At 37.1% G+C, this 21,980-nt stretch overlaps 1 long non-coding RNA gene across 1 annotated transcript; it reads left to right on the top strand.

Annotated features, from left to right (window-relative positions):
- Positions 1–221: 221 nt before the first annotated feature.
- On the top strand, positions 222–18,374 carry LOC121146522. Its single transcript, XR_005882226.1, has 3 exons — positions 222–232; positions 17,583–17,592; positions 18,284–18,374. It is a non-coding gene; the product is annotated as an uncharacterized LOC121146522 (long non-coding RNA).
- Positions 18,375–21,980: the final 3,606 nt, after the last annotated feature.

Here is a 21,980-nt window from a genome sequence, read left to right on the forward strand (position 1 = left end):
AGGCTCCTGGCTTTGGATCAGCTCAGCTCCAGCCATTACGGCCACTTGATAAGTGAACTAGAGGAAAGAAGATCTTTGTCTCTTCCTCTTTTTGTAAGCCTGCCTTTCCAGGAAAAATAAATCTTAAAAAAAAAAAAAACTAAATTAGAAAATGTATTGTAAATACATACTTTTTACTTGGTTACATTGTTTTCAGAAATAACACAATGTGTTTTTGGCTGTTGTTAAATATGTATTTGCTTCAACTTGAACCTAAGAGATTTATTATGAAGACAATAATAAGACCACAATTCTTTCCTAAGCTGGCTGTTAGCAAGGACTTGCAAAAGTGTATTGGTCTAGTTGGTTATTATTATAATGTCATGCTTAGGAATCTCAATATAAATTTAACTGCTAAATTTTTAATCAAAATTTGCTATGGTGGGACTTTTGTTTACATATACTGCATAAACACATATAAACACATTTTTCACAACTTACTGTTTATTTACTTGATGTTAAGTAGCTATCGTTTCTTAATTTTAAATTCTTATGCCATAATATATAATAGAAATATGAATTTTGATACTTACTTGCTTTAGAATAGGAATTATGACCTTTAATAGAAAAGAAATCTAACCTACCTAGTTCTAGGAAGTAGAGTCAGAATATAGCACAAAACAAACTTCACTTTACAAAGGTTTTCTCCAAATGTCCTGGTTGTTACCTAATGTGGAACTGCCTGAATTAAAAAGGCTGAATTGTTAATTTAGTTCAACCCAGACACAAAACCGGTGTGTTCAAGAAGACCTATTTTACAGAAATTAATTTGGCATACACCCTTCTGATTATAGAGTAACTGTCTACTGTGATTTCATTGGGTAAATTTAAGCTACACATCATTGTTGTAAGTTTAACATTATTGGTTTGATTTTCAAGCACAACTGGAAGAGTGAGTTTATATTTTGAGTTTTCCTTATTTGTATACAGCTCTGATCTCCTCCATTCCATGTGTCTTTATGGTTCATTGTTAGTAAGAATATCAAGATGGGGTGAAATGAGATCAGAAAACCCTGGAAGAACCAGGTGCTTATGTTCAAGCATATTAGCATCTCTCATTCCCCAAGATTTACAGAGACAATTCCTATTGAAGGTAGTTATTCTGCAAATACATAGCTAACTATAGCGGCTATATGTTATAATGGCTAAGAATAGCTAGTCATATAGTAAATTACACCTTTCTTGAGAGATCTATTATGGTGGCAAGTAGTAGAAACTTTGACATCACATATGGGTGCAATGTCTCCCTTCAGGTCTAAAAATCTTTGGAAATAGGTCTTAGAATCTTTGAAAATATCGATGATTAACTTAGCTCTATTTCAGATTTCTTAATTCCAAGTAGGATCTTCATGTTCTCTAATACATGGTGATGGGGGATGAGTGGTGGCTAGCACTGTGGCACTGCTGGAAAAGCTGCCATCTGCAGCACCAAATCTCATTTAAATGCCTGTTCCAGCCTCAGCTGCTCCACTTCTGATTAGCTCCCTGATATGCCTTAGGAAAGCTGTGGAAGATGGCCCAAGTGCCTGGGCCCCTGCATGCACTTGGGGAAGCTGTAGAAGCTCTTGGTTTCCAGCTTTAGCCTGGCTAAGCTCTGGCTATTGTGGCCTTCTGGGAAGTGAACCAGTGACTAGAAGACCCCTCTCTCTCTTTCTCTCTCCTCCTTTCTGTTTATAACTTTGCCTTTGAAATAAAGAAATCTTTTAAAAATATAAGTGTAAAAACATACTGTATGGGTGTTAACACCTATAAAAATGATGCATCATCAACTTATCAGTTGTGTTTCTTTTAACTGATTTGACAAAGTGCCACACAGCTGCCCGACAATAACATAAATGTATTACTTTACCAATGTAGTATTTTATTGTTCTGAAGGTGCTAAGTCCAAAATTAGTCTCTGAACTAAAGTCAAGATGTTGAAAGAATTGATTCTTTCTGCAGGTTCCAGGGTTAAGCTATTTCCCTTGTGTTTCCTTCTAGGAGCCGTGGACCATTTTGTCCTCAGTGGGCAAGGGAATTAGGTTCAGAAATAGGTGACCAAAAGATTAAGAAAACATTCCCTTTGTTTCCCTCTCTCTCTCCTTCTCTATAGCTAACTAGCTAGATAGAGAGATAGAGATATACAGATACCTATATATGCTTCTGTGTATGTGCATATGTGTATATGTATATCTATAAACCATACACTTATAACAAGGAGAGATTGTTCACAACTCTTATCCAGAGTTTGAAAAGTTCATAGTGTTATTATTCAAATGCTGATTAATATGTAGCTGCACATATTAGATATTAGGAAAGGCTATGTAATAGAGTGGTTTGACTAGAATCACTCAAATAAACTGAAACTTCAAAATTCTGTGATTATTCAGTACAGCAAAGTTAACAGGCCTGTAATCTCTACCTTCCCTGAGTTATCTAAGAGAAGCAAAAAAAAAAAAAAGAAAAGAAAATCATCATAATGCAACCTGTTCAGTTCTCCTGGCAACACTCTAATCGTGTGAGATCTGTGAATTCAGTGGAAATTTCATCTGTTATGCTTGTGGCAAGCAGGGGAATGGTCCCGAAAGATGTAATGTACTGTAATCTATGGACTGTAATCTATAAATACCTTAAATTATGGGGCAAAGAGAAAGTAAGGTCTTATCATTTGTGTGTGCCACATGTAATCACAAGAATTTCTAATGTGGCGGAGGAAGACAGAGAATGTGAGAATGAAACCATGTGATGGGACCCAACCCTGCTGTCTTGGTTTTCAGGATAGGGGAAAGGCCTCAAGCCAAGAGATACTACTGACCTACACAACCTGCAAAAAGCAGGAAGGTAGATTTCCCCAGGAGCCCAGGAAACAATGCAGTCTTGCCGATATGTTGATTTTAGCCTGGTTAGTTCACTGAGATGTGCATTGGATTTTCAATCTACAAAACTGTAAGATGTTAAAATAGTGTTGATGTAAGACATTCGTTTATAACAAACTGACTGCATGATCAAAGCTTCTCCTTCTGTATAGTGCATGCAAGCTTAGCAAGCTGACTTGCTTAATGTAATCCAGGTGATGTCCTGAAAGAGAAAAGAAGCAAGTACCCCAAGGCCACCCTGATGATGCGTAACTCCTGCTTCATCTCTCCTTCAGTTACTACTTTTCAACAGCATGAACTTTATAGCTTGACATTGTGTAAAATCTGTTACTTAAAAGTCTGATTCTCAAACCAATTCTTTCTATTTTCTCATTGCTTAGCCCCCCCACCCCCTTAATTTTCTAAACAAAGCTTTCAGAGACAGATCTGTATATGTAACTGAACTCATCATTTATTTAGCAGTACCATTTCACCACACAGAACTAAATAGTAGTGCATACATATTAAATAATACAAAAATTACTACAACAAAGAGTATGCAGTCTACTTAATTTAGCTAAATTATAGCTGCATAGATATAGGGAATGTCATCAGTAGGTTGCTTTCCTGCTTCATAAATGAGAGTCATCAGTATCTGTGGTGACTTAAGAAGCATCTAATACAAATTGTTACATTTGCACACAATATAGAGATATTACTAGGAAGATTTTTAATCCTTTTACTGAAAAAAGATGAAATTAGATCAGAAAGGCATTCGAAAGAGGAAAAGATAGTGCTGAAGAATATTGATTGCCTTGTTCATCTGTGATCTCAAGGGTGTTTGACATATATTAGGTCTTCAAGGACTATTTTTTTGAGAGCGATTGAGTCATTACTGAGGCTGGGTTCACGTCAGTCTGCTTCTGTTCCCTCTATAGAGGAACAGGAATAAAGACAATGGAATAAGTTGAGAAGTTCAAACCTGACAGGCCGAGAATCAACAAACGCAAAATCTAGAATATAGTGCCAGGGAGAAAACCTGGAAAAACTGATGTAGACATTGCCATTAAACATTAATATGTAACTAAGGCCTCAATTTTGAGACATGGACTTAGTTTTGTGATGTTATGAACAAAATCAAGATATAAAAGTCTAGATTTCAATAGCAAAGAGAATAAAAAAATCTAAATTCAGAAAATGTAATTTGTCTAAAATTCCTCAAAATGATCAATATTTAGTATATGATTAAATGTCTGTAGATTAGACCTGATAACAATGCAACTAGTTACTTTGGCTTATTGATATAGGCACCTAATATGGTCTTTTAAAGTATTTCAGAAATATACTTGACTGTATTACAGCAATTAAGATTTTATTATTTTAATGTATAATATCCTCATTTTTCTAAAGTAACCTGAAAATAATAGAAACTGATAAAGAAATAAAGACCTGCATCAATGTTTGATGTGAGGATGATGATATTAATAATAAATAACCTGTATTGAGCATTGACTGTGTGTCAGATAGTAATCTTTATGAATAACCATATGGTGGCATTTATCCCTTTCAACAATCTGATGTCAGTCACTTTTATTACTTATGTGATAAGCAAGTAAATTAAGGTCAAGGAAGATTATTCACCTTGATAGTATGAGTACATTCAATACATAGGAAATACTTGAAGACCTTTCCTACAACACAAGTTCATGCTTTTAACAACCACCTAGATGATTTATCATTTTCATTCTCTCTCTTATTCATCTGCTCTGTCTACCTGGAAATAAATAGTAATTTAAGTCTGAAATCAAGGTTTAGTTCCTATCAGAATCCTTTTGTGATTATTTTAGGCACACTCTGATATATCAATCTTGGCTGACCAAATAAAAGTATTGCTTAATGCTCTTAGCTATTTAAAAGCCAACAATTATTTGATAGCAAAAGACCCTTCATGAACTAATCAGCACAGGTTACTGATGATGTGCAATTTATAAGTAGAATGGGAATAGCCAAATGCTGTTTAATAAAGACGCTGGAGCATCTTTGGTAATTTCAAGGGATTTGCCTGCATCAACATAAAAACAGAAATGCAAGAAGTGCCCAGTTAGAGTTGATTTCTGAACTTGCTGTTTGTTCTCACCGCATTGAGAATTTCCCAATTTACACATCATTTTACTTGCTCTGCCTCACTTTCAATCCTGTAATTTTAGAAGTAACCTCCTCTCTCACTCCTTTCTCTCTTCATTAGTTTGTTTCCCAGAGAACATTTATTTCCTGAACAATTTGCTAAAAGATTAAGTTTTCTTCAGCATATTTTTCCTGACACCCACACAAAGTAACATACTGCCCTTGAAACTAATTCTAACTGCCAGTAAGATGCCAAAGTTGAAAGTATAATCTAATCAATGTAATTAACTTAAAGATGTCTTAAGAGTACGAGGAAATCATTTTCATCAAAATGAAGCCCTTGAAATGGTTTCCAATGTCAGCCAGCCACAAGCATCTTTAAGGGTATGCGAGACTTCAAGGCTATGTTAACACAAGGAATGTTCAACGTGTTAAGTTAGAGTAACAGCAAAAATAATAGTGATAATTAAAATAAAATGTAAATTGTCCCTCTTCTCCTGGAATGATATTTTTGTGAATGAGAAGGAAGCTGATAATCAGTCCTTGAAAGCATTGTGTGGGTGCCCTGAGATCCCAGGGGTGTACGTTATGTGTGGTTGCTGCTGTTCAAACCACATGGTGGAGAACTGAACCACAGTATTCTGCAAAGGCCAAATCTGATGAAATAGTTCCATTTCCCAGACGATTCCAGGGTCATTTTCTTCAAAGGGTAATATTTGGGTTGTGTGTAATGACCATGGTTTCTCTTACTGACAAGTGATAGCCTTTTGTACAGAAGTATAACTGGTTCCTAATGGGTTTGCAGCATTTCCAGCCAGAGATGATGATGATTATAGATATGTTCACAGACACCTTAGTATCACTGCGCTGATAACTCCTAAGCCTCTTATTTCCTTGCTTGGTATTATGACCTTTGGGAAGTCATCATTTTTACTCTAGATTATGTTATGATGAAAAAGGCAGGGTGTGAGGTCTCAGGGAAGATGTATGATAAACTTGAAATAAGTAACACTCTGTGACATCCTGTTATGGTACTGAGGATCCAAACCTCTTTTGAGAACTGTGTTTAAAAGTTTAGTTATTAAACGCTTGCTTTTATTTTTGCTTCCACATACCTGAGAGAATATGAGGTGTTTGGATTTGCATGCTGTAAACATGTAATAGTGTATTTCACTCTACCCCACAGAGTGTACAAGAAAACCTAAATGAAAAAAATAGACATTGTTAAAAATCAAGAGTAACTTCTCAAATCTTTTATTTTTTAGAACTAAGATAATTTCTGTAATTTGTTACCCCTTACACATAATCAATAGTCATTAACATGCCAAGAAGTTACGTTATCACTATAACTAAAAAATGAGTTACAGTGAAATAAATGGATATTGTTAATATCATAGTATTTGCAATCGCCTACCTAGTTTTTATAGCATTGAAGTTGTTGCTAAGGAATGGAACAAACACTAATTACCTTGTTTCTTAAATGCAGGTTGAAATTTACATTTCATGAAACTAGCTTTAGACCAAATTTCCTCCAATAGAATGTTGACACATCAAGTTTGATGTTTTTAACTTGGAACATTGCTTTCTGTAATAATGAATATGTTGAATATTAAGCAGTAAAACCATCACTCTTGTGGATTTGAAACCATATCCATACAAAATAATCTCTCAATACTCGTAAAGATATAATGTGTGTTTATACACTACCATGGTGCTAATGTTATACCACATACTGAATATGTGGTCGAGAAAAATCAGGAGTAGGCAATTGGTCTAGTGACTAAATCACCCATTAGGATGTCTGCGTCTTTTTTTTGGAATGCCCGTGTTTGATACACATGTCCTGCCCTCCAGTTTAACTTCCTGCTAAAATAGACTCTGTGGGTGACACAAATAATTAGTTTTCTAACATCCACATCTGAGTTTCCCACACCTGACTTTTTACCTCCAGTGAAAGTATCATTTAGGGAGCTTTCTCTCTTTGTATTTTCTCTTTTTTGCTGTCACATTTTGTCTCTGAATAAATGAAAGTTTTAAATGTAATTTGAAAATCACACATCACCCATGTGGGAAACGTGGGTTGAGTCTCCTGGCTTTGACTGGGCCAACGCAGCGTGCTGTGAACCAGTGACTTTGTGTCTTGGCTCTCTCTTCATCTTCATGATTTTCAAATAAATACATATATTTTTAAAAAATTATAAACTTGGATGCTGAAAGAAATATAAGCAGAATGTCACAGGGTTATAGAAATTTATCATCTCACAACCGTGCATTCTTGAGATCTGAAATCAAGTTGTCAGCAGGGCCACCCTCTGACATCTGCAGGGTGATCTTTCCTTGATTCTTCTAGGTCCCAGTTGCTGCCAGTCCTAGGATCCTGTGGCATCTCTCTGTCTCTTCTCAATCTGCATCTACTCCTGTGTCCAAGATTTCCTGTTCTGTAAGGACACTGCTCATGGTGATGTTGAGTTAGGACTTATCCAAATGACTGCACTGCAACCTGAATGCCTCTATAATGACTTCATCTACATGTATTGTCACATTCTGAGGAGCTGAGTGCTGGTAGTTGATCAGTTGGGAGCGAACACAAGTCAATTCATAATAGTTTATCAGTATTTCTTTAAAAATATTTTTAAACCTGGGATTTACCCTTGAGACTCTATGTGTTTTACCTTTGTGTGACATAGAACATAATCAGATATTCCTAATGTAACATTTCTGTTGCTAGAATTTCTTCTGATTAAAAGAATTCTTATACCTAACCATCTTTATAGGCATGGTTGAGGCAAATTACAACCATCACATAATAATGGTTTATTAAAACTAAATTATGATAATTGTTTTCTGTAAGTTCCTGTATAAAGGAAGGCAAATCAGTTACTCTTGGCAAAGATTTATTCCCAGCATTAATTGCTGTTTTCTACATTATGTAGAAAACACATTTCTACAATAGTCTTTATAAAATCTTCCCTTTGCATGAAATATCTGCTGTATTATCGCAGCTGTATTTCTGGATGACTGGGAATTCTCAGGTCCCAGAAAACCACATTTGACCTCAGATACTTAGTTCCTTGTGGAGACATGTTGTTTGCCCTCTCCTTCCTTATGAAACACAGAAAGGGAGTGTTGGGTGTTCAGTTACTTTGTAAGTGCTACTACAACGTGGCTTAGTGCCTCCTCTTCATATGTTTCAAAGAAGTAGGCTGACCTTTATTTTGCAATGACAAAACACATAATTTCCATTAAGGAATAAATCAGGATAATTTTTTTGTTTTAATTAGTGCACTCTGAGTCTTCTGATAAAGAATGATTTCCAATCTGGGATCCTGGGAAGCAGATTCCACGACCACATTCACTATGTAGCATGTTTGCAAGGGGATCCCCCTGAAATCTGCTATCAAACAAAATGGAATTACAGTTAGAGGCAGGCGTTGCTAATAGAAGCAGCTGAACTGTAATACATGCCCAAGATAGCAGTGGTTAACCCAGTGGAAGCCTCTGGAAGGAAAGTGGTCTTTTACAATTGTCTGCAATTGTACCTAGATGGCTGCATTATTAAAGTGTCTCACAGATGGGTCATTGTTAGCCATGCTGAGAAAGCGGACAAGGTTAGGGAGAAGGGAGACAGTTTACTCTAACCAAGACAATCCTTGAAGGAACTGAGGGCTCGGCAATCACTGCCCACAGCCCTTCCAGCACCAGCAGTAACAAATCCTTTTGTTACTGGAACATCTGAGCATCCCAGTGCAGTGTGAAAAATCCTAGAAATGATGCCATTTTCCTAATCAAATATATTTTTGTTTGCTTTCAGCAGCAGGAGAGCCACATAGAGAAGAGGGATTGAGAAAGGGACAGAGAGAGAAACACTTCCATCTCTTGGTTTCTGCCCTAAATGCCCAGAAGAGCCAGGGCCAGAATGACGCCAGGAGCCCAGAACATGTCCTGTTTTCCACAGGCATGGTGGAGACATTGAGCTGTGTGCTTGGAAACTGAGTTGGAAGCCATGTAGTCAGGACTGGAACCTGTACTCCTATAATGGATACAGGTGTTCCAAGCAGCAGTTTAACCTGCATTGCCAGCCCCTCAGACTCCTCGAATGTGTGTGTGTGTGTGTGTGTGTGTGTGTGTGTGTGTGTGTGTAGAAATGCATGTTGTCTTGTGTAAACAGCTAAACACAAAATGTGAGAAAACCTAAGAATAATATCACTAATAGCCTTAATATGAGACTTAAACAGTGTGAAGTTGTAACCCTGTTACCATCTATCACTTTTTTGGTGTCCCATTTATCTCTCAACACACAAGAGAAAATCCAGTCAATTCTAACGATATACTTTTAATATATGATGTCAGCTTAGTATTGATCTTTTCCTGTTCTGAGACTGTTACATTAATTTTATTATATCTTCTGAAATAGAGTATTACAAATTTTTTCACTCCAATCTAATTAAAAACCCTGTTTGGATTATTAAAATAGATTTCTTTCTGAAGTCCCTACCCCTCATTATCCAAATCAAAACAGTCACCTTAATTTTCTAAATAGGCAGCTGTGTTTGAATCTTATCTCTGCTCAAAAAATTGGGTGCATCTCAGTGAGAATATAATTAAGTATAACTTCTTCATTTTGAATTTCAGGCCACTTAGGTTGTTTTGGTCCATATAGAGGCTGTTAATTCACACTACTCTTACTGATCCCCTGTTGTATCACAGTATTTTAATTTCTAACTTGAATGAACCCAATCAAATTAAGCATAATTAAACTCCTGGCAAGATACTAAATTAGAAGTCCATATGATGATGTACATTCTCCTTTCTCCTGTATTGACAGATAAGTTAATTAGTAGTTTTTCATTACTTTTTAACTTAAAGCCAACATTCTAAAATGTCACAAAAATATGTTCCTCCTGAGTTCTAGTAATCATACAGTTTTCCTTCCTTCTTGTAAAAAATTTGTTCTGTACTTAGTGTTCTTCTCTTATGAACTTCTGTGATATTTACAATTTCATTCCCATATTGTGGATAATGGTATTTAATAGTAAATTCCACAATGAACCTCAGCTGTGAGTATAAAAGTTACAATATTACAGTATGGGTTTGATATTATCTTCACTTTTCTGTAAGTTATTTTATCATTCAAAAAATATATACACAGCAGTGGCAAGCATTGTGGTATATCAGGTTAAGCTCCCACCTGAGACACTAGCATGTCAAGTGGGTGATTGCTCCTATTACAGCTGCTCTACTTCCGATTCTGCTCCCTAGTAATGACCTGAGAAAAGTAGCAAAAGATAGCCAAATTGCTCAGTCCCCTGCCACTCATGTGAGATACTGAAGAAACTCTTAACTCCTGTACTCAACCTGGCCAGCCCTGCCTGTTATGGCCGTTGAGGAAGTGAACCAGCAAATGGAAGATCTTTTTCTTCCTCCCATTTCTGTCCCTTTGTCCCACCCTTCTTCTCTCTCCCTTTGTAATTTTGACTTTCAAACTAAAGAAATGAAATAAGAAAAACACAACAGCTTTCTAAATTGGTATTCAGCTATCAAAAATATTTGCTCCTCAATTTGAATGTTAGTAGTTTGGAATGTGTCTTTGGCACAGCAGTTAAGTGACAGCCTCAGATGCCTTCATCACATTTTGAAGTATGAAGTTCAAATTCCAAGTATTTTAATTCCAATGAAGCTTCCTAATAAGGATCATCCTGGGACACTAGTAATGACTCTGGTGTTTGGGTCCTTCCACACATGTGGGATGACAGAGGAGTTTCATGCTCTGAGCTTTGGCTTGGACCAGCCATCACTGTTGTGGGCAGAAGGAGAATTAGTGTGTTTTGTTTTATTTTCAAAGATTTACCTTTTTTTTTTTTAATTGGGAAGGCATATTTACAGACAGAAGAAAAGACAGAGACAAAAGTCTTCTGTCTGCTGGCTCAATCCCCAAGTGGCCGCAATGACCAGAGCTAAGCCAATCTCCATCCAGGAGCCAGGAGCTTCTTCTGGATCTCTGACATGGATACTTGGTCCCAAGGCTTTGGGTCATCTTCTACTGCTCTCCCAGATATAAGCAGGGAGCTGAAAGTGAAGTGGAGTAGCCAGGACATGAACCGTTGTCCATATGGAATCCCAGTACATGCAATGTGAGGATTTAGCCACTGAGTCATCATGCTGGGCCCAGAAAATAGTGTGTTACACAGTAAAGCAAAAATAATTACGTATAGCAATGATATTGTAGAATGTCACACTGGTTTTGTGATGCAAAGCTGTAAGTGATGTTTAGACATTTAATTTCAATACCAGAACTGAAATGTATGCATTAACTCACATTTATAAGATCATAAAAAATGATAAATTCTACTACAATGAACTGATTAATTACAGGATATAAACAACCATATGTGATATATTTTATTGATATGTATGTTCTGTATAAAGGTACAACTTAAAAAATATTCTCAGATACATCATTTTGTTATATTCCATCTTTAATGATTTTAGGAAAACACATTATTTCAGTAAACACTTGAAACATTCATGTCTGAAGAACAGTTTTTGATTAGTATACCAAAAATAAGCACAAATGATTGATATATGCTCAAACAACTTGCTCCATGTCATCACCTTTTAGGATAATATCAAAAGGTCCATACTTCTGTGTTCTTGCTTACTAAAGTCACATCAAGAGTTTGATTTTGTTGCTTATTTTACCACTGAAGAAATCTTGGGCAAAAAAGAAAGCAAATTTCTCCCAGAATTATATTGCCTCAATTTGACTGTGCAAAAATGATGACGCACAGTTTTTAGCAATATTGAAATTTCATTCAATAGGAACAAAACATTTGGCATAAGCATAAAGTTATTTATATGCATATAATTTAATATCGATATTTAACCTCAAAACGTTTCTTATTTCATGATGAAACAATGCTGGATTTTTTTTTTACAGTTTAAATGGATAATTTTCTGAAGAGTAAACAGAGTTTAGAAAAGCAGTCTTCTAAATCAGCAAATTTATGTTCCCAAGAATGTTATTTAATTAGAAAAAAATTTGCTGCAATTGTCCTTTTTATTGTTGCAAAGGCTGCAAAATAGTTTATAGCTCTTGCCACCAATCAGGAAACAAACTTGATTACCATGCAAGATAAAAATAATATAATAACTTTAGTTCAAGACTGATTAATTTTACAGATAATTTTTTGACTTATTTGCATTTTTTTCAGGTTGCAACTCAGGAAATGACATTAAAGCACAATGCTTTTAAAATACTCTGTAACAAGCCCAACTAATCCATAAGTAATGAAAACCTAATTTGTTTTTCTATTATGCCTATTTCATCTGGATATCTGGGAGAAATTTGGGTGTATCCTCAAATCATAATTTTGGTCTAACCTGTGAAATTACTAAGCTAATGGACAGGGATTAGAGATGTCAAAAAGCTGCATAGGATCTGACATGTGAATGTCAACATTGTAGGAGAGCACAGATCTGGTACCTTTGTTCAGAATGGTAATGAAAGTGGCCACCAAGACTTTTAGGCTTAGTTTCAGATTAGATGCTTAATGTCTTAGCTAAATTATTGATACTTTCTAATCCAGGAATTTAACTAATTCTGGATTATAGGATGATATGTAGTTTATTTTACGTAATTATTAAAGCCTGGAGATCTAGATCGTGTTACTGTACTGACATACTTCTGAGTCAAAATGGGATGGAAACAGCTCTAAATGTAGAATGATAAGGTACAGTGATATTTAAGGGTTTTATTTGGACTGCTGTTGTAGATTGTAATGCAGAGGAAGGAGAGGCAGCCACTTTGTGGGTCTGCACCCAACTCCCAATTCTTTCATAGTTTTTGCAGTGTGGCTGCAGGTGCTTCACAAGACAATTGAGTCGGCACATGGCAAATTAACCCAAACTACTTCAGACTTTCAGAATGTCTGAGAACTGGGACTGGACAGAACTGAGAGAAATTTGAGAAATTTTAGAGGTCTTGCTTTGCTTTCTGGGAAGTCAACTCTCTCTTGAAAGAAATTTCTTCTAAATATCAGCCACTATCAGATGTACAGCAGATGTCCTACAAGGCTGAGAGCAGAAGGAAGAGGCCAGGGAACTATCTAAAAGTTAGAGTGGGTCTGGAGAACAAAGAAACCCTCCCCTTGGCTCTGAAGCTGCCATCCTTTCTGTGAAGTAAATATTTCCTGCTGTTTAAATCTGGGGCTTTTGTAAGGAACAGATGATTTGACAGCATAATTTCAGTGCTTGTTGGAAATCAGCCCTAGATCTCTGCCTGCTTGGCCTATCTGGGAGGCCACAGGCGTGCACCATCTGCATCCCTGGGGCAATCCCTTGACAATGGTCTTGGCTCACTGAGGCCTCAACCTGGCCAGATTACTGGCAATAGTGACAAGAATGGTGGGCTGCACCCCAGTCTCTCTGCTCTGTCCTTGGACAAGCTGTGCTGGAACTTGCTTGATAAGCATCTCTGAGAAGTCAGGTGCAGTCCACGTTATCTCCCAACCTATATGTTGTATGTGACCCATGGCCTACCTGCCTCTGACCTGCAGCATGCCTGCCAGCCATGCATGTTTTACATGATCCATTATTTGATTGGAGAGTCCAGAGAGATAGACCTGCCTTTTAGCCAATTACAGTGTCCTTGTTGGGTAGGAGGACTGTTGGGAGATGCCCTTCTGCCTTTCCCCTTCTTAGTCTATGTAAGTTTTTGTTTGAGCATGTCCACTTATTGTAATGCAATCTGACTGTCTCTGGTGGTTTGTGCTACTGCTTACACCATTGTTTCACAACCTTGGTAGTTTTAGGGGCCTCACGGTCAGAAACCCCCTGAGAAGTGCTCAGATACAAACTCTACTGAAGGAGTGTTTTCATCTTATGTTTAAAAGAAAAATTCAGTGGGAAATGGTCTGAATTAAAATGGGAAACAAATTTCACACATTAGAAACAGTGGAGTCTAAAAAATATTACTGAAATGACATTTTTACAGTGCTGAAACTATTGATATAGTAGTACTTAGGCAAAAGTAAATATTCATCAGAAAGAAAAGGAAGTGAGAATGGAGCAAGAAAATGATGGAATAAGGCTCCTCAATGACCATGAAGGAGACACTAATTTGAAGAGCTAATCACATAACAAACTACCTTCACAAGAGCTGTAGATGTCAGGCCAGTGCCTCTAAACCTGCTTTTGACAGCAAGTTGGGTCCAGTGACCTCAGCTGATTGGACTCAGGGTCTATCCAGCATCTCTCATGACTAGTTGCAGTGCTTTGTGCTGTGGATCTCTCTAAGCACCACACCATAGTAGGATAGACTTTGGTCCTGTCCCCATGCTGTGCTAATCTAAGTGGATGTCAGGAGTTATTCTATCATGTTATCACGTTGCTCCCAATGGCCACAAGACTTTGCACTTGGATCTCCCATGACTCTGGGATGTAAAATGTAAGGGCAGACTACATCTTTCTGCACACTTTTTTGGATCATACTTAGTGTTTGCCAACCAAGGATTTGTAACAAACCTGAACATAGGAACTTCCTGAAACTTAGGTAGTGATGGCACTGGCACCATGCTGATGGCAAACTGTTATTTAAGGTGCTAGCAAATGTTGAAGTGCCCCAAGTATTCACAGGCTTAGAGAAAACAAGGAGACTGGACTTTCTAAAAGGTTAGCATCAAAGAAAACCAGATAGAATTAGAAAATATATCTAATCCTTCATAGTACGGATAATTTCTTATACAAACATCAAGAACTTTCAGAGAACTATGAATTCACCTAACAAAAGGTCAGACGAAACCATCTACCTAGGATATGGCAATGTCAAATACTTACATGAGTACTTTCAAATGGTTGTTTTAAGGAAGCACAGCAAACTTGAAGAGATCACAGAATCAGAGCTTAATGCTTTAACAGAGAAATTTTAACAGGATAATGAAAATGATTATTAAGAATTAACCATGAATGCTCTAACTAAAAGTGCACCAATTAAAATTAATAACATATTAATGGAAAATCAGAATAATCAGTGGATTCAAAGACAGGCTCTGTGTAAATACCCAGTTGGTGGAGGAAAGAAACTACACAGAGAAGCACACAAAGTTTATGGGAAGTTTGGGATAGCATGAAGAGAACAAAAATTCAAGTAATTTAGGTGTAAAAAAGGACTTGCCAATGTCAAGGGGGATAGAAACTATATTCAAAGACATTTAAAAAGTTCCCACACTTAAACAAATATTTGAGTATTCAAATATAGGAAGATCAGATATTCTGCAGGAGCTAAAGGCAGGGAAGGTCCCGGGCTGTTGTCTATGAAAGGCCCCAAACTGCAGAAGCCCTGCTGGCACAGCTCAGGGATGCATACATTTCAGATTACAGCTTCAGGCAGTAGTGCAGAGACCCTGCTCAGCAACCTTACTGTATGTGATTACCAGTGGCAGCCAATGGTGTCATGAGTAACAGGAGGAGGGGAAGAATTTGAAGAAGGAGCCCAAGTTTGCATTGTGAAAAATTCCCACTTCTAGGGTTCTAGAGGCAGGAAATGGAAATCTATTGTTTGTACCCCATCTCCCTTGCAGTGCTATGTTGCATGAGCAAGGGTGCTGGGTCACTGTTGTTCTACTGGTTCTATGGGGTTCATGACATAGATTTTTTTCCTGGCTAGTTTGAGTGCTACTGTGAGGACTCAGGAATAGGATTTGATGGGGATTTCTGTTCCTTAAGGGAACCTGGATTCTCATTGTGACTTTTCTTTTAGGATGGATCCATAGTGTTGCAGCTTATGATGTAAATTCTTTCTTCAAAGTAAACTGCATTGAGGGCTCCAGGTGCTGTTGTGCTTCCTGGGTTCCCCAGTGGCAGCTGTAGATACCTCCTAGTGAGCTCTAAGAGGCCCTGCAGATGGACTCTGCTGAGGCTTTGCCACCTGCCCTCTTCCCAACATTGAGGACTCTTATAGTGGATCTAAATTACTGTTTTTCTTTTTTCACCCTTTCTGTTTTGCCACCCCAAGATTCCTTAGACTACTGCTTTCCATGTTCTCCTAATGCATTGCATGTTTTTCCTCTACCATTCACCTTGAGATGCAGCTGTTTATTTGTTCTCTGATTCTCCTTTGTGGAAAAGTGGACAAATGTTTTTCCTTTTACTTTTTCTTTGTGGAAAAGTAGGAAAAAAGTAGGCACCTCTACTCTGCCATGTTATCAACTATCCATTTATCTCTTTTCTCCCACTTTGAGAGTGAGGGAACTTGAGGATACACAGATATCAAATACTGGCTACTACATAGACTGAAGTTACTTCCATGCAAAAATATACTCCCTGGAAATATGTATGGTTTCAAAAATATGTACTTCTGATGGAGTGTATCTTGTTTTCTGAAGATTAGATTGATATAAAGAAATCAATGCATTTAAACATCATCAACTCTGAAATCATTTCTGGTAACTGGGAAATTCTTCTGTTATTCTCTATTTTAGAGAAAATTTGTGCATTCATTTTAAAAAGAGTTGTACATGTCCCCTTTTGCTTAGTCAAAGAACCTTGTGGAGACATGATCCTTTAATGAGATTGTTCCTGAAATGCCGATAAACAAAATGATGATTGATATGTTCTTGCCTAGAAATAAGAAGACAGATCTTATTTATTTCTTGAAGATAAAGCAATTAAGTAAGAATTATGACATAATTCTCATGATAGTCCATGTTAAAAATTGATCAACTCAACTGCCGTTTTTATCTCCGTTACCAGCTTGCCTTGGTGTTGACAATTGAATAACATGCTAAAAGTACATTTGATTGCTTGGGTTTGTCAATTATTTGTTACCATTTTTAGGCAGTTTTCCTGGAGGTGCCAACACAGAGAAAAATTCATTGACATCTGAGGAATTTTCTCCATCTTTTTGTAGGGATTAGGGACTTAGTTTGATGTTCATTTGGTTCTACATTTGTCCTGTTAAATGATGTCATTATTGACATAAGATGCAAAGTGTGGCTGAGAATTTTTACAATTGTTTTCTCAGTGCTAAAGCATTCTGGAATTCAATTTTCAGTTTGACACCTTGTTGAATAGCAAAGCCTTTAAGATCTACCAATTTTTTTCCCAATCTGTTTACTTCACCTCATTTTTATTCTGTGATGTTCACAAGTTATTGGAAAGTAGGCATTGTTCTTCAACATTTATAAAGTTTCGAGTGTCTCAGATGTGTTTAGTAATGAAATACTTTTTAAAGTTGACAAAGTATATTCTTAACTTCAGAGTGCCAATGTAAGTTTGTGAGAAGGGATACAATTTATCTTTCTAATGGAGCACTTGCAATTGACAAGAGAATATAAAATTGAAATTCATTTCATTGTTTCTTGTTACATCCAAAGTTATTAAAAGGCAGCATGATAAACTACACTAATGTTTGGAAAACTTTGCTCTTGAGAAAAAAGAACACTACTCTTTAAAAACACAGATGTTTTTCATTATTTAGAAAAACCTGTAGGTAAATGATTGCAAATGAGATTTTGGTTAGTAGAATGCCTATTACTATATTATATGAACACCTAATATGATTAGGTTACATAATTTTCGTTTTTATAGATCTGCACAAGTATGGTTCAAGAGTTCATTTTATGGCATGTTCCTAGGAAAAAAGTAACTAAATGTAACTGAATTTTAAATGAATTTGAAAGTGGTAGAGATAGGACATTCATTTTGATCTTGATAATGCTTATGAGAGTGAAAATGTAGAGCACAGTTAATCAAGATCCAGTGACAAAGATAATAGTGAGAAACAAGAAGAAAATCAATCCAACAAAGGACAGTATTCACAATGGCTTTGTATTCTTCAGATAATTCTTTTTCACATCACTGCCCAGCGAAAGTCTCTTCTGGTAAAATAAGATCAATAACCGTTTCAATGCTGCTTTTGCTACATCTCAAGGGTTTGATAATTTTGATTTTATTTTAATTTTTAAAAGTTTTTGCTTTTCTTATTAATTTCCTTACTGACTCATAGATCATATAATAGCGTTGTTTGCTTCAGGAAGCTTTTTGATTTTCTTGTTTATTTCTTCAGCTACACACTGGGTCATTCAGCAACATGTTTTTAAACTTCCTGTCACTGTAAATTTTCTATTTTTCTGTTATTGATTTTGTTTTATGGCTTTTCACTTAAGGGATGTACAGTAACTATGTAGTGGAGACTGTCCTATCCAGATGTGAAGATCCAATGCAGTGTGCGTCTCTACTTCCACATCAGACATGGACTGCCAATGAAACCCTTGAATGTACCTCCCCAGTAGTATGCTGGACTGTCTGCCAATGTCCACACCTACTATGTCAGGATACATTTGAATAGCGGAATGATGGACTTATGAGTGATTGTATCAGACTATACTATTGTAACAACATAGGGGAAATCAGTGGGAGTTGGTGGAGATTTGGGGAGGAGACTGAGAGAAATTCAAAAGCCCATGGAACTATAGCATGGAATAATAAAATAAAATTTTTTAAAAAGATATAACAAAAAGCAATAAATTGTGCGCAAAAGGGCTTACTGCAATGCTTTATCATTATGTGCTAATGTAGTTCTGGGGATTTTCAATAAAACCACAATATGTACCAGCTTAATGACTAATCTTACTTGTCTGAATTTCAGTGTTTCCACATATAAAATTAGTATAGTAGCTATGTTAGATACATGATTTTGCATATAAATGAAAGGAAATGTACACATCAAATCTTGAAGTAGTCATTGAATCTTGTTTTATTTAAATCTCCTATTTACTGAAATTTAACTACCTATTACATTGCTAGCAGGTAATATTCTGTTGGGACTTCCTGTTTTATTGTTTATTTAAAACAATTTTCACTAATCATAAAGGAAAACATTATACACTTATAGAATTTATGGCAGTATGAATTTTGTGAGATACTTTTTCTGAAGTTCTTTTTTTCATGGCACAGGGGTGACTTTTCCGGCACGTTTACTTGTTAATTAAGAGATCTTGTCATAAAGCCTTACATTATTAACAAAATAAAGCACTCTTTTAAGTAAAATTTTTATATATTCCTAACCTCTTCTAGGTAATATTATTGAAAGAAAAAAACAAAAGCAGAGTTCATATGACTGCCTTTTGAAATGTAGACTTTTTAATGTCTAGGAATGGTACTGATGATTGATAATTCAATTTGAAGAAGGAAAAATGAAAATATGTATCATCTTTCTTTTCATAGTGACTTCAATTTAAAAAGAACACACATTTTTCCCTCAGAATAGATGGCACATAGTGGTAGGAAAATCAGTCAATATAATCAAAATGAAAGATAACCAAAGAAATTTTTGTTGTATTTCTCTCAGAGGTAAACGCATACAAACTCAGCTAAGATTTGTAGATCATTTAGTGAACCATCTCTTTCCTCCTAAAAAAGGAGAAGTACTTCCCAAACAGATCGTGCCAAGTTTTGGTCTTACTCTTCAACTGGAAACTCTGGAAGGGGGTGGAGGGATGACACTGTGGTGTGGCATGTTACGCCACATGTCATGCCTGTATCTGGATCTGAGTCCCAGTCCTGGCTGCTTCATTCCCAGTGCAGTCCCTGCTCTGGCTGCAGCCGCTGTAATCTTCTGGAGACTTGGCCAGTGGGGTGAAGGATCTCTTCCCAACTGTCTTTTTCTCACTGTGTGGCATTCTTCCTTTCAGATAAATCAACTCATCTTAGCAAAAACAAAACCAAGATGAGGTGAGGAAAATTGTTGAGGATGACAAGAATCTAGACGTCTTGAAAAATTTGTTTGAAAGGTAGAGTGGCAGGGAGAGCCACAGAGAAGGATCTTCCATTTGCAGGTTCCCTCCATAAATAACTTCAGTGGCCAAGGCTGGGCCATGCAGAGCTCAGGAGTCAGGATCTTCAGCCAAGTCTCTCACATGGATGCAGGGACATGAACGTTTGGGCCTCCTCCACTGCTTTCCCAGGCACAATAGCAGAGAGCTGTATTGAAAATGGGAGCATCCAGGCCTAGAAGCAGTGCTTGCAGGGGATTCTAGCATTGTAAGTGGCAGCTTAACCAATATGCTACAACACGGGCCACGAGACCACTTTCTTAACCCAGGACATTCGCTAATCTCCAGCATTTCTCTAGGACTGATTCTGCTGTTAGAGTGTCTTGGGGGCATTCTGGTATCCTAGCTTTGTCATAAGAATATTATCAGATCTGCTTATTGGCATTTGGAACTATGTGACTCTGACAATTAGATAGTGGGCATTTTTTTTTTAAAAAAGATTTATTTATTTTTTATTACAAAGTCAGATATATAGAGAAGAGGAGAGATAGAGAGGAAGATCTTCCATCCAATGATTCACTCCCCAAGTGACCATAACAGCTGGTGCTGCGCCGATCCAAAGCCAGGTACCAGGAACTTCATTCCAGGTCTCGTACGCAGGTACAGGGTCCCAAAGCTTTTGGGCTGTCCTCAACTGCTTTTCTGAGGCCACAAGCAGGGAGCTGGATAGGAAGTGGAGCTGCCGGGATTAGAACTGGCGCCCATGAGGGATCCAGATGCGTTCAAGGCGAGGACCTTAAGCACTAGAACATGCTGCCGGGCCCTGTGGGAATTTTTTTTTTTTTTAGCATTGTCTGTTCTCTATTGTTGGAAGTGATAGACAATGTTATAAGTTAATAATTAATATGAGCTTATCATTTTCTCTTTAGTTTTCAGTGGTACTTAACAACTGGGAACTTACTTTGTAATTCTCATTACTAATCTTCACTAATTTACTCATGCATTTCATGTAATAGGTCACAAAATTGACTTCATCGGTTTGTGTGCTCCATCCCAATCCATCTCAGATAACTGGTCAATCAGATATTATTCTTATCCTCTGTCTCTCTGTGTAATAAGCCTGTCTTACCTTCTGGTAGGCGTATAAACAAATCTCACAATTCCATCTAGAGTTCTTTCTTTCCTAGGACTACTTGTGCTTTGTATTGGATCTTTAACCAGAGATAGTGTTTAGGATGAACATTTGTGCATAAATTGAGTCGTTAATTTGGAAGGCAATGTCAAAACGTAATGATGGATAATTGTCAAAGTAGGAAAGAATAGGCGGAGAAGACAAAAAAATTATCTTGTTCAGTGAAGTTATCACGGTGATCAACTATAGGTGAAATCTGCTGACAAAATCTGCGATGCAAGCATGCCTCAGAATCACACTTGTAAAGAGGGCAAAGAGCTGGGAACTTTCTCCACTCCTAATCGGTGACTAAGTGTTACTCCGCACGTCTTCTGCATTCCCCTGTAGGAACACAATTAGGTAGGCAGAGTCAGAGGGCCAGCAACGTGAAGAGTGAATTGTACAATTAAAGTAGGACATGAATGATAGCACATTAAAAGGAAAAAAAATATATATCAGAAAGACTTAAAGTAGCCAACAGTTCTAGTACTATGCACACATACAAAAAAATAGGAATTGTTGTCTTTGATAAATTAAGTATGCATGTCTTTTTTTTTATTTTTTTTTTAAAGATTTATTTTTATTATTTTGTTATTGGAAAGGCAGATGTACAGAGAGGAGAGACAGAGAGGAAGATCTTCCATCCGATGATTCACTCCCCAAGTGAGCGCAACGGGCCAATGCTATGCCGATCCGAAGCCAGGAGCCTCTTCCGGGTCTCCCACGCGGGTGCAGGTTCCCAAAGCTTTGGGCCGTCCTCGACTGCTTTCCCAGGCCACAGGCAGGGAGCTGGAAGGGAAGCGGGGCTGCCGGGATTAGAACCGGCGCCCATATGGGATCCCGGGCGTACAAGGCGAGGACCTTTAACCACTTGCGCCACCGCGCCGGGCCCAGTATGCATGTCTTAATTTATGGGATACTCTACTTTTAAATGACAGATTTTTAGAATGTGTGCTGTGCTGTACTCACACATTCATTTGGTATCTAGAATTTAAAATGTTCTGAGTTTGTAAGATTTACAACTTGGTTCTTTCTTCCCTG

This window comes from Ochotona curzoniae, unplaced genomic scaffold (assembly GCF_017591425.1).
Source record: "Ochotona curzoniae isolate NIBS_2020 unplaced genomic scaffold, NIBS_Ocur_1.0 scaffold_4505, whole genome shotgun sequence".
Lineage (NCBI taxonomy): Eukaryota > Metazoa > Chordata > Mammalia > Lagomorpha > Ochotonidae > Ochotona > Ochotona curzoniae.